The sequence below is a fragment of the Miscanthus floridulus genome, chromosome 4, assembly GCF_019320115.1.
Source record: "Miscanthus floridulus cultivar M001 chromosome 4, ASM1932011v1, whole genome shotgun sequence".
In the NCBI taxonomy this organism is placed as follows: Eukaryota; Viridiplantae; Streptophyta; class Magnoliopsida; order Poales; family Poaceae; genus Miscanthus; species Miscanthus floridulus.
In genome coordinates this window covers 94,270,504-94,282,776 of record NC_089583.1, presented here as the reverse complement: position 1 = coordinate 94,282,776, position 12,273 = coordinate 94,270,504, and positions in this window count along the sequence as shown.

Genomic DNA, 12,273 nt, shown 5'->3' with positions numbered 1-12,273 from the left:
CGTCTTTAGCATAGTCCTTGCTTTTTTGTCGGTTTGAGATCATGGAGAATAGCAAGAGGCTTGCTGAGGAAGTTCTTAACGGGTCCACATCATCGCGCCAGCGTCTTCATTGCCGAGAAGGCGCTACTCGGGATGTCTCCACCGCCCTAAAGCACAGGGTCGACTTGGTTTAACCTTCAATATCATCTTCAACACTGACTCATCGCTAGCTTCCTAGTTGTCCGAGGAGGCAGATCGATAATGAAGATATAATCGCTTTCATTGATCGGACTGATCAAAGTTTAACCAACTGTCTTTCCCTCGCGGAGTTGGCTCTGGCCATGATTCAAATCCAATCATCCTCTGAGGCTGATTTGAGGGAACGGTTGGCCAAGACTGAAGTCAGAATCATAGGTAATATGGCTACCACAATTTCTTTCGCTTTTCCTTAACTTTGCCTCTGAGACCTTCTGACCAATCCTTCCTTTGAATTTTTTTAGATCTAACTGCCCAGTTGGAAAACCTTCGATCAGCCGTAGACCACGTGGTGGGATTTGTCAATGCTAGGGGCGCCATTCCAATAATCCACTTGCATGACATCCCAAACTACGTCAAGGAGGTTGCTCTCCATGGCGTTCGTCATGGTGCTGCCATAGCGTTGGCTACTGCACAAGCCCACTCAGGTCACAATCTTCGGCTCCTTCCTCATGGTTTTCTGGATGCAGTGCCTCCCGAGGATCATGAGCGTTGGATTGAGGAATTCTTTAGTGCCGCCAACTCTGTAGCTTTCAATACTTTGGCTGATGATATAGTGAGCAAATTGTTTTTCGGCCCGTAGCTTGTAATAGGTGACTTTTAGCAAACAATTCCTTCGTCTCTTATTTCATATTATACGTATCACTTCATCCATGTTTGCTTTCCCCCTATAGGCGATACGCATCGTACCGGCTTCTTTTCCATTGGGTTCATTTTTTGTACTAGAGGTGATACCTTTCTTATATCGGCTATTAGAGTTGTTGACCGAACAAATCAGCTACTTAAGTGTTAATCCAAACGTTGGGATAATATTTCTTTAGATATTTCCCATTGATTGCTCGGCAGAACTCTTCTTCTTCTCCTAGTGCCTCCAAAATATAAGCATTACCGGGCACACAACGTATGATTTGATAAGGTCCTTCCCAATTGGGCCTTACTGTCCTTTGACCCGATCGGCAATTTCACTTTCCACACCAAATCTCCTTCAAAAAAATTGTTTATTCTTGACCCTTTTATTGTAATATTTTGCGACCCTCAATTTATTGGCTTCAGTATTTTTAAGAGCGCGCAGCTGAAGGCAACTTAAGTCTTCTAAGTCATCCATCATAAGACCTTTGTAGACTTCGGCTGTCAAATTGTTTTGTAACATAACACGCCTCGATCCGATCTGCATTTCCCAAGGAAGGACTGCGTTATGGCCATACACAAGCTCATAAGGTGATGTTTTAATTGATCCATGATAGGCCATCATGTATGCCCATAGTGCCTCATTAAGCGTTGAATGCCACTTCCTAGGCTGTTCCTCAATTTTCTTCTTGATCAGCTTAATCATAATCTGATTGGACGTCTCTACTTGACCATTAGCCTGAGCATAGTAAGGAGATGAATTTAGCAGCTTGATCTCCATACTAGCAGCAAAATCTCCAAATTCTTCTGATGTAAACATGGTCCCTTGATCGGTAGTGATGGTTTGAGGAATCCTAAAACGATACACAATATGCTTCTTGACAAAATCAACCATGTTTTTTGAAGTTACTGCTTTCAAGGGGACTGCTTCAACCCACTTGGTGAAGTAATCTGTTGCTACCAATATGAACTTATGTCCCTTGCTCAAGGGTGGAAAGATCTAGCCAATTAAATCAATTCCCCATCCCTGAAACGGCCATGGCTTGACTATTGGGTTCATGGCCGATGCAGACGACTTTTGGATATTACCAAAACATTGATAGTCTTGGCATCCCTTGTAATATTCAAAATAATCTTCTAATATTGTTGGCCAGAAATATCTAGTTCTGCGGATAATCCATTCATCTTATAAGCCGATTGATGAGCTCCACATGTCCCTTCATGCACTTCGCCCATTAACACCTTAGCCTCTTCTTGATTTAGGCATTTGAGTAAGGCTCCATCGATTGTTTTGTAATACAGCTGATCATCTAGCAAAACGTATTTAGTCGATTTATACCTTAGCTTTCTGGTAACTTTTCGTGATGGATCTCTAAGGTAGTCTACTATCTCAACTCTCCAGTCATTATCCAAGGTTTCATTGCTCAAGATTTTTTGAATTACTCGATAATCTGATGCACTTTGAGCCAAATGGTTAGCTTCTTGATTTTGTGCCCTCGGAATGTGCTGAAATGAGACATGAGGAAACTCTTTGAGCAACCTCTGACTCTTGTCATAATATCTCCTCAAAGTGTCTTCCTTGCACTCATATAGGCCGATCAACTGATTAATAATTAATAGTGAGTCTCCAAATATTTTAATTGCTTTGGCCTTTACCTCATGAAGAAGTTGAATCCCTCTTAGAATAGCCTCATATTCTGCCTGATTGTTGGTAACCATTGGCTCGGTTGGAAAGGCAAACTCAAAATTTGCCCCCCGAGGCGAAATAATAACAATACCAATGCCACCACCTTGCTTGCAAGATGATCCATCGAAGAATAACATCCAAGGTACCGGCTCTACATAATTCATGCTTGGTTTACGATGTTGGGTGACAAAATCGGCTATTACCGGCCCTTTGACTGCTTTAGCTGATTCGTACCTCAAGTCAAACTTTGATAACGCGAGAATCCATTTTCCCACTCTCCCATTTAATATTGGTAGTGATAACATGTGCTTAATTATGTCAACCTTGGAAGCAACCGTACATTCGGCCGACAATAAGTAATGCCTCAACTTGGTGCAAGAGAAATATAAGTACAAGCATAACTTTTTGGTGGGAAAATATCTTGTTTCTAGATCTAGAAGTTTCCTACTTAGATAGAAAACCACTCGCTCCTTTCCTTCAAATTCTTGCATCAGGGCCGATCTAATTATTTTGTCATCGGCCGATATGTACAACTTGTAAGGCTTACCCTGCTGCGAAGGAACTAGCATGGGTGGATGCTTCATATACTCTTTTATCTCTTCAAACGTCTTCTATTGTATGTCACCCCATCTGAATTCTTGATTGTTCTTTAATTTCAATAAGGGAGAAAACGGAAGAACCCTTTCCGATAAATTTGAAATAAACCTTCTGATGAAATTAATCTTGCCAAGAAAAGATAGCAACTATGTCTTAGTAGTCAGGGGAACCGCATCGTCAATTGCTTTCATGCTCTTCTGACCGACCTCAATCCCTCTCTCATGGACCATAAAACCCAAGAATTGCCCAGCTGATACCCCAAAGGCAAACTTATTAGGATTCATCTTCAGACCATGTGTTCTCGTGCATTCTAGAGTCTCCCACAAATTAGCTAGATGCTCTTTGTACCCTATTGATTTTATCATCACATCATCAATGTAGATTTCAACAATCCTGCCGATCAACTTATGAAAAATATAATTCATTGCCCTTTGATAAGTGACACCAGCATTCTTCAGACCGAAGGTCATCACAACCCATTCGAACAAGCCGATTGCGCCAGGGCACCTAAAAGCAATCTTCGCTATGTCCTCTTTAGCTATGAAAATTTGGTTGTACCCTACATTGCCGTCCATGAAACTAATAACCTTGTGCCCGGCTGCTGCATCTACTAACATATCGGCTATCGATATTGGATAACCATCCATGAGTGTGGCTTTGTATAGATCCATGAAATCAATGCAAACTCTTAATTTCTCATTCTTCTTGTATATAGGGACAACATTCGATATCCACTCTGCATATCGGCATGGTCGGATGAACTTCGCCTCTAGTAGCCTTTCAGTCTCTTTTTTAATATCATTAAGCACATTCGGATTGAATCTCCTTGGAGCTTGCTTGAATGGCTGATATCCTGGTTTGATTGGCAATCGATACTCAACAATTGACCGGTCTAAACCAGGCATTTCGTAGTATTCCCAAGCAAAGCATTCTTTAAACTCTTTCAATAAATTCATTAATTCCTACCTATACTCCAGATCTAATTTAGCACTTACATACGTTGGCCTAGGTCTGTCTCCAAAGCCAATATCCACTTCTTCCAATTCATTAGCCGACATGAAGCCGTGTCCTAGTTTACCGTCTGTAATATCTATTGGATTATCCATTAAAACCAACTTTCAAAGCCGACTGCTTGGATCGACTGTGGGCTCTCACCATCGACTCTGAACTCTGACGGCAACAGAAAAACCATTCAAATATTAGTCGATGGTTGCTTTCTATCAGCTATTTGCTTGGCATGCCATACTTGAGCTTTACTGGATGCCTGAGTTTGTTCCAACTCCTTATTTCTTAGGCGTTGCATTCTTCTCTTCTAGCTCCTTGTTAAACCTCTAGGGCACCATTGGCCTTCCTACCAAACATGTTCCCTCTGGTTGTTTCCTTCTTCATGATTAGCCCAGTCTTGGTCAACAACTCTCTTTCCCAACCGATCATGAATACTTTTATTTTTTAAGCGTCGATCTATGTTATTATGATGATATGCATTCTGGGCATGAATAGACTGGTGGTTGATTTGAGATTGCCTATACTTCCAATATTGATTACTGCATTCTGGAAAGTCATGTCTGGTAGGCAATTTCAAACCTTCGTTCTAGCAATATCTGAAGAAAGGATAATTCCAGTGCGATTCAGCTTGCTTCCTTTCATACCTTTCTTCTTCTAGTTGACGCTGGTATTCTTGATCCTCTAACCATTGCTGATGATCTTTTTCCTTCTATCGCCGCCACTTATTCAATAGGATCTGAGATGTGACTCATGGCCTTGTCGCTCCATCCTTTGACATTCCCCCCTGCTTGTATCGGCTCTTCTACTGATCATGATGTTTTTAATCTCTCTGTATTCATCAGCCGATATTTGCATCTTGGGATCGACTGTTCCATCTTTTCTTGATTTGGCCGATGTTAGGGCCTTGGTTTTTCCTTTGAATATCCCAACATCAACCATATTTTGATCTCCTGGGAAAGGATTATCATCAACTTTCATCTTTTGATGCGTATTGAACTTGAGTCTCCCTTGCTGAATAGCCCTCTATATATGCTGCCGGAAAATTCTACACTCATTAGTGGAATGAGAAGTAGCATTATGGAACTTGTAGAACTTCTTATTCTTCAACTGTTCAGGGGGCAATATAACATGATTGTTTGGCAATTTGATCTGGCCCTTCTCAAGTAAAAAGTCAAAGAGCTTGTCCGATTTCATGACATCAAAGTCATAGCTCTCCTCGACTCTTCTTCCCTAAGGATTTGGCACCACTACTATCTTCTTGCCCCAATTCCAATCAGCTGCAACAACCTCCTCTTCTTCATCTTCATAGCCATCATTTGCTGAGTATGGATCATTAGTTTCGGCTATGGTGGTACTCTTCTGGAATCGGGTGTCTCTGCGCATACTCTGGAATTGGCTGTTGAGCGCTGCTACTTGTTGAGCCAATTGACCCAAGTTATCAAATTCTTGTCCTAGCAGCTTTTCCTTCCACATTGGCAGCATTCCTTGGATAGCTAAAGTAGCTAGCTGATCATCGGCCAAACTCAATGAGAAGCACAAATTCCTAGTCTCTTGAAATTTCTAAAGAAACTCAGTGCCCGATTCATTAGTCCTCTGTCTCATGATCGTCAGATCGGTGATCTTCTTTTCTCCAGTCCCAGTGTAAAAATATGTATGAAACTTTTTCTCCAGGTCAGCCCAATTGGTAACGGAGTTGACTGGTAGTGACAAGAACCAAGTGAAGGCTGGCCCTAATAGGGATAAGGAGAAAAAACGAACCCGATGGGCATCCTCAACTGATGCTTCACCCAATTGTGTAAGATACCGACTGACATGTTCTATTGTGCTTGTACTGTCTTGATCAGTGAACTTGGTGAACTCTAGAAACCTGTAATTTATAGGAAGAATGACCAAATCATATCATTCTAGATATGGACGTTTGTATGAAAAGGTCAGCCCCTTCGGCTTCAAATCGAACTAATTCTTCATCATCTCGATCACCTTTAGCAGCAACTCATCAGCTTACGGATTTGGATTTCTCGGTACTTGCTGACCCATCTATGGACTAAAATCTCACGTGACTTGATATCCTAGATTTGGCATCATGTGGAGGGTGTTATAATTCGTGCCATAGTGATAGCCTTATGGAATCTTAATCTATTGGGTCCTTTGCTGGCTTGCTGCTTGAAGTCTCTGATTATAGACATAAGGATCTATATCTCTACGGATCTTTTAAATTGATGGTGCTATTTTTTGAGCCGACGACGGTATGTGGCCTGATGTGCCAAAATTGATCATCTAGTTCTGACTTTGCCCCATCGGCTATTGTACATGTTGTATTGACGATCTAGGATTGTAATGTACCTAATTCGTAGCATTGTCTGGAGTTTGTTCAGATGAACCTTGAAGTGTTTGGACATCACCATTACTAGCTGGTACTACTTCTTGATGGCTGGTACCGACTTGATTAGTCCCTTGAGTCAATGGATCTAGAATGTTGTAACAAGTCGATCCAACCTGACCAACTAGAATCCCATGAATCGTCTCTTTCATGGCATTGTGAAATACGTTAATGAAAGCTTCATTGTGGCTTAATATGGCATCATGAACAAATTTGTCTATGGCTTCTATAAAGAAACGTCTGTCTTCAGCTTCAACTGTATTTGTCTGCTCGTGTAGTAGAACCCTTGGTAGTGGAAATTTCTAAATAATTATGCTGTCATGTGTTTTGGTGTAAGACAACAAATATTTCTTCTGAAATTCTTCTATAGCCTTGCCAATGGTATCCTTATCCTCATCAGGTAGGTCTTCATAGTGTACCATAAGGATGTTGTTGTTGTTGTGAGCCACCATAACGATTGTGGGGTCCCACCGAGCGTGCCAGAAATATGTGTCGACATAGAATTTTTGCCTCCGTGTCGAGGACACACACAGCAAGCAGGAAGGGTCCGCTCGATGGAGCTGATCTACCTGGCTTCAACGCAAGGGTGGTCGATCCTACGCAATCCTCCCGAGATGTGTCAGTTAATTTGACCCTACAATTGACAAGGGGAGAAAGCTTATCAGTAATTAAGGGTGGAACGTGCTGGTGTTGCCAGACAGTCCCGAATGTGCGGCTCTGAGAGCCGGTATGAGAGGAAATCAACTAAATAGCCAATCCCAGCATGTTCACAAGAATGAATCGATTAAAGCTCATGGGATTGTATAAGAAGGATCAGTTATCATTCAGGATAAATATTATTTAAGCAAATATTAATCAATGGCAATAAGATATCAATGATGATTGGTTTATACTGAGCCAATGATTACAAGTAACCGAACTCCTTTTATTTAAAGAAACAACTCAACACCTCTTAACCATTTAATAAAGGTAAATCTAATGAACATGTTAGATCTCATCTATCGCCATGACCAGTGGGGCATGAGGTAGAATCATGCAGGCCGTAGAAACAACAATAGACTCGATGACCCTAACTCATTACTAATATCAGTGGAGCATGAGGCAGAATCATGCAGGCCATAATACCATAACAAGATCATGGGGCTAATGCATCTTTCAACTTATCTCTACTTCAATGATCTCGTAATGTGAACTGTTCGTGAAAGCATTCGATATCGACTAAATAGCCGATTTAGGCATAGCATACAGTTAAGGTCATGCCTTCTCAGGAATAGGTCTACTAACTAACAATCCCCACTCCATGGTGCCAATAGTGGGGTGAGAGGCAGAATCCCACAGGCCGTGATGACAGGCCATGGAACAGTTTTCATTAATTAATAGATCTACTCAAGATCGGACATGCCTTAACCGCACGCTATGCACGATTAACATTGATGCAAAACAGCCAATAAAAAACATAACTCAACGCTTAAGATGTAGATTAGATCAGTTTTAGATTAGCAAACGATGAGTTAAACAAGATATAAAGCCGATCTAGATCAATCTCAATCGAACAAAGTGATATTGCTATAATTAGATAAACAATAAAAGTAATAAGCAATATTGATAACTTAATGAATCTAACAAAGACTGCCATGCTAAGGTAGAGCCGATAACTTGACCTTAATCTAATTCAAGTAGTGGGATGTGAGTCAGAATCACATAGGCCATACTTGAATTAGACAAGAATCGATAACTAGCCTATACTAGAGTCGCAGAGGGGGTCGACCAGATAGATGCAGCCATACGAACAGAGGTATAAACCATGACGGTACTTATAGACAAGCAGTGGAGGTCGACCAGATCGATGCAGCCGTACTCGCTGAAGAACTTGTCGAGATCTACTCTACTCCTACTCCTAAGGGGTGGCCGGAGCCAAAAAAAGTAATTGACTTTGTATTTGATTGATTGATCGATTTTACAATAGGCGGGGTTTGGTATTTATACTCGGAGTCTAAACATGAACCTTACTCGAGTATGACTCAATACAATCTTTGGTATAATGAAAATATTCTTAATTTAAGATAACTTGGACTCTAATCTTTCCCTTTTGTAGAGTCCAGTATGTCTCATCCTAGCATCGATCGTAGCCTCTGTCGTCATCTGCTAGCGCTATATGAAGAAAGCTGACTCTAGTGCATCCGAATCAACTAGTTTTGATCTCCACGTAGCTGATTCCTTGATGATGACATGATTTTCGGGAGCTTCCGAACCCCTGTAACTCTTCTTCCAAATTTTGGTGTAAACAGTTAGTCACTAAGCTCTTTGGTACCCAAATGACTTTCTTCTTTGAGCCCACAATTGGTACACCAATGAACTTAGCCTTCACACCATTGGCACCCTTGGTAAGCAAATACCAAGAATCAAACTTAATTGGTACCCTCTATTTATAGCCACACAAGTAAATAGAGCCGTTGTACCCCTTGGAGCTATCTGTGTGGGGGCACTGGACACGGCGGTGTGCATCGCCTAGGGGTCACGGTGCCCCAACAGTCACTTCCCAACATGGTCATCGGACATGGCATGGCGGTGGCACCGCCCTAGGGGTGATGGTGACCATCCTAGCCAAGTCCCCAAAAATGACCCTCTCTGAAAAAATTGGGCGATACACTGCCGTCACCATGGTGGTGACCTCCCTCGATCAAGTCCAAAACCCCAGCCTCGGTTGAAAAGTGGCGGTGCCACTAGACAAGGGCGGTGGTGCCCATGGCGGTGCACCACCCTGCACCTAGCGATGAACACTGGCGTGTCCGATGACCGCCCTCTCACTGCTCTTCTTTGTCAGGTCCAGGTGGGCACCGCCCTAGGGGTGGCGGTGCCACCGGACAGGGGGTGGTGGTGCCACCTAGGAACCTCCACTAGCTCACCAAGTTGCAAATTTTTTTGTGATTCGATCAACGGCAACTAGAGCTATTACCCACAAGCGATGCTAACTCTTAAAGTGTTTTCTCAAAACATGTTAGAGCCACGTTAGCATTTCTCAAAATATTTTCAATAAATATTTTTGCTTGCTCTCCAATTGCGCACTAGGCCTAAATGCAATGCATGAAGTCCAACACCTAGTGGCACTAGATGACCGAATTGTCTAGTAGAGAACCCCTCTTAATAGTATGGCCATCTACCCTAAACGTGATCAAACTCTCTATAGTGTTTTGATCACCGAAACAAAATCCCTAATTGTATATTTGCCTTGATTTCCATAGGGTTTTGTTTTTTTCTTTCTTCTTTTCTAAGTTGAGTAGTTGATCATTATCACATGTGGCCATCTCACCACTTCATGTGATCAACATCATCACTTGAGTGCCACCGTACTTCACAACTTGAATTGGACCACCTTTTCTAATCTACACACTTAGATCAAAGGTTAGTCCTAGGTTTCATCAATTATCCAAAACCAAACTAGGGCTTTCAAAAGAGAAGGAGCCACCCACCAACCCCCCTTTTATATAGGCCGTGAGCGGACGCTTCATCTCTCGGCGCCAACGGTCACGCCCGTTTATGACCGCATCGAATCCAGAGCCATCACAACGAATAACAGGTTGACACAAACAATAACGGTCTAGCATGGGCAACCTAGGGGAGAAATGGGGGGAAGCCTACGCCTAAGCCTCCGCAACTCAATATCAATGATGAAATTGAGGGTCATGACCCACTCGCACCAGACCATGCCCTCAAGGGGGGAACTGTTGGGACATGGATATATGAGTAGCGGAGGCTAGACACCGCTCTGACCGCAAGAACTAACACTAACTATGAGCAAGTGATGGATTACATGAACTTCAAGAGGAGCCTTCGCTCGCTTTCCCCCACCGGATGGGTGAAGGCCAGAGAACGATGGCGAAGGCTCCTGGAAATCAACCCATGGCGATGGCCATAGGACGAAAGGCAGAGGTCCGGGCGACTTGAACGGGCAGCACGGCGGAGGTGAAGACACTCAAGACGGAGGCTTCACCGGCCTCTTGGGGGCCTCCACGCGATCTGGGAAGGGGTCCTCATGGCGCAAATGGGTCGCTAATGGACCCAAGAAGCAAAGGCGGTGCGAGTAGAGAAGACCCGGATTGCCCTTGGTGATTTGTATTGGTATAGGAATATTCCAAGGATGTACCTTAGCTGTCATGGGGTAGAAATATAAAGTAGCATGGTTACAAACATTGTCCTATAAAAAGGGGAACCACACCGTGTGTAAGGAGGTTGGTAAATATATTTATGAAACCCTAATTGTATCTGGTCCCACCAATATAGTTGTCTTTGCTCGGGGCCTCTGCCCAGCCAAAGACCATGTTCCTCAATCCCAGCCAGAAACCCAATTTTCCAACAGTGTGTAAGTTTCTATAGTTTATTTTATCTGTGTTTATTCCCATAATCCTCGTTTATACTTAAAAAAGTAGAAGCATTCATACGTGTTTATTGTGACCGTGCTTATACATTTGAGTAGAAGTTATATGTCTTTGTTCAATGAATAGAATAAAAAGCCCTGCTCGCTGCAGATTTCTAGGCTGTTGATACAGTAAAAACTGCTATCTGTAGCTAGTACATCAAACGGCCGCAGCCACAGCCAAAGCAGCTGCAGCGAGTGGATACATGACTCAGGGTTATGCCGTAGTCACGAGAAGATACGTGACTCTATGAGGTCATCCTACGAGTTTAGGTTTCCATGCACGAACAAATCACTATACATCTGGCTCACTCGTGCCTCTGGTTCTTCTTGGAGTTAAATACACCAGAGATCTATTAACTTGTGATGAGATTTCACTTAGGTCCATCAACTATGAAAAAGAATTTTTGAATCCATAAACTTTGTATGTTGTATCACTTCGGTCCATATGCCTCCATATGGACTTCTCATATTGACGTGTCTTGCTGATTTGTCTATGTAAAACATCTCTTGGCAATGCATTTCGTTAAACATGTTGTGGGCATGACGAGCAGGCAGAGTAGATACCGTGGCGCTCGACACTGTGTCCGGCCTTAGCCTGCTGCTCTTCCTGCTCCTGGTCGGCCTTGAGCTCAACTTCCACGCTGTGGGCGCCAGCGGACGTGCGTGGGAGGCTCGCCGCGGCCCTCGGCGGACACGCGCGGATGACGTGCCCATTGTCCTCGCGGAGCACGTGCCCGTGCAGATGCTGCGCGAAGATCATGCCACCGGCTGAACGCTCGTGCGATGCCCTGCTGGATGCCCACGGTGCCGCACTTGGAGGGGGACTTGCTGATGCCCATCACCGTGAGCACAGAGCCACATACAGACACGTAGAGGAAGATGAACGTGGCTACGAACTCGGCGATGCTGGACCGGTAGAAGGACCACTGTGCCGCAATTGGAGGGGCTCGTTGTAGTCGCGAGTAGCCATGAGACTCGTACAGCCCGTCATTAGCGGAGCCAAGATGAGCACCTCAGGAGGGGCTAATCAATAGAGATTTAGAATAAATATCGAAGATTAACGGTAAAATCACATTTTTTTCTACAGTAAATACAACAGAAAATCACCCTCACGGGGGGCTGCCCCCCTAGCCCCCCGTGGATCCGCCACTGCAGCCCGCTCTCGAATGTCTTGACGACGCCAGTGCTGCTGCTGCATATGGTGTCCAGGCATTGCATCACCATATCTCCCTCTGTGACTGGCTCAAGTTCCAGGCCGCCGAGGAATGCGTCCCGCACGGTGTGGCCCGGCCCCAGCTGCAGCGCGAAGTCATTGCTCTTGGCGGC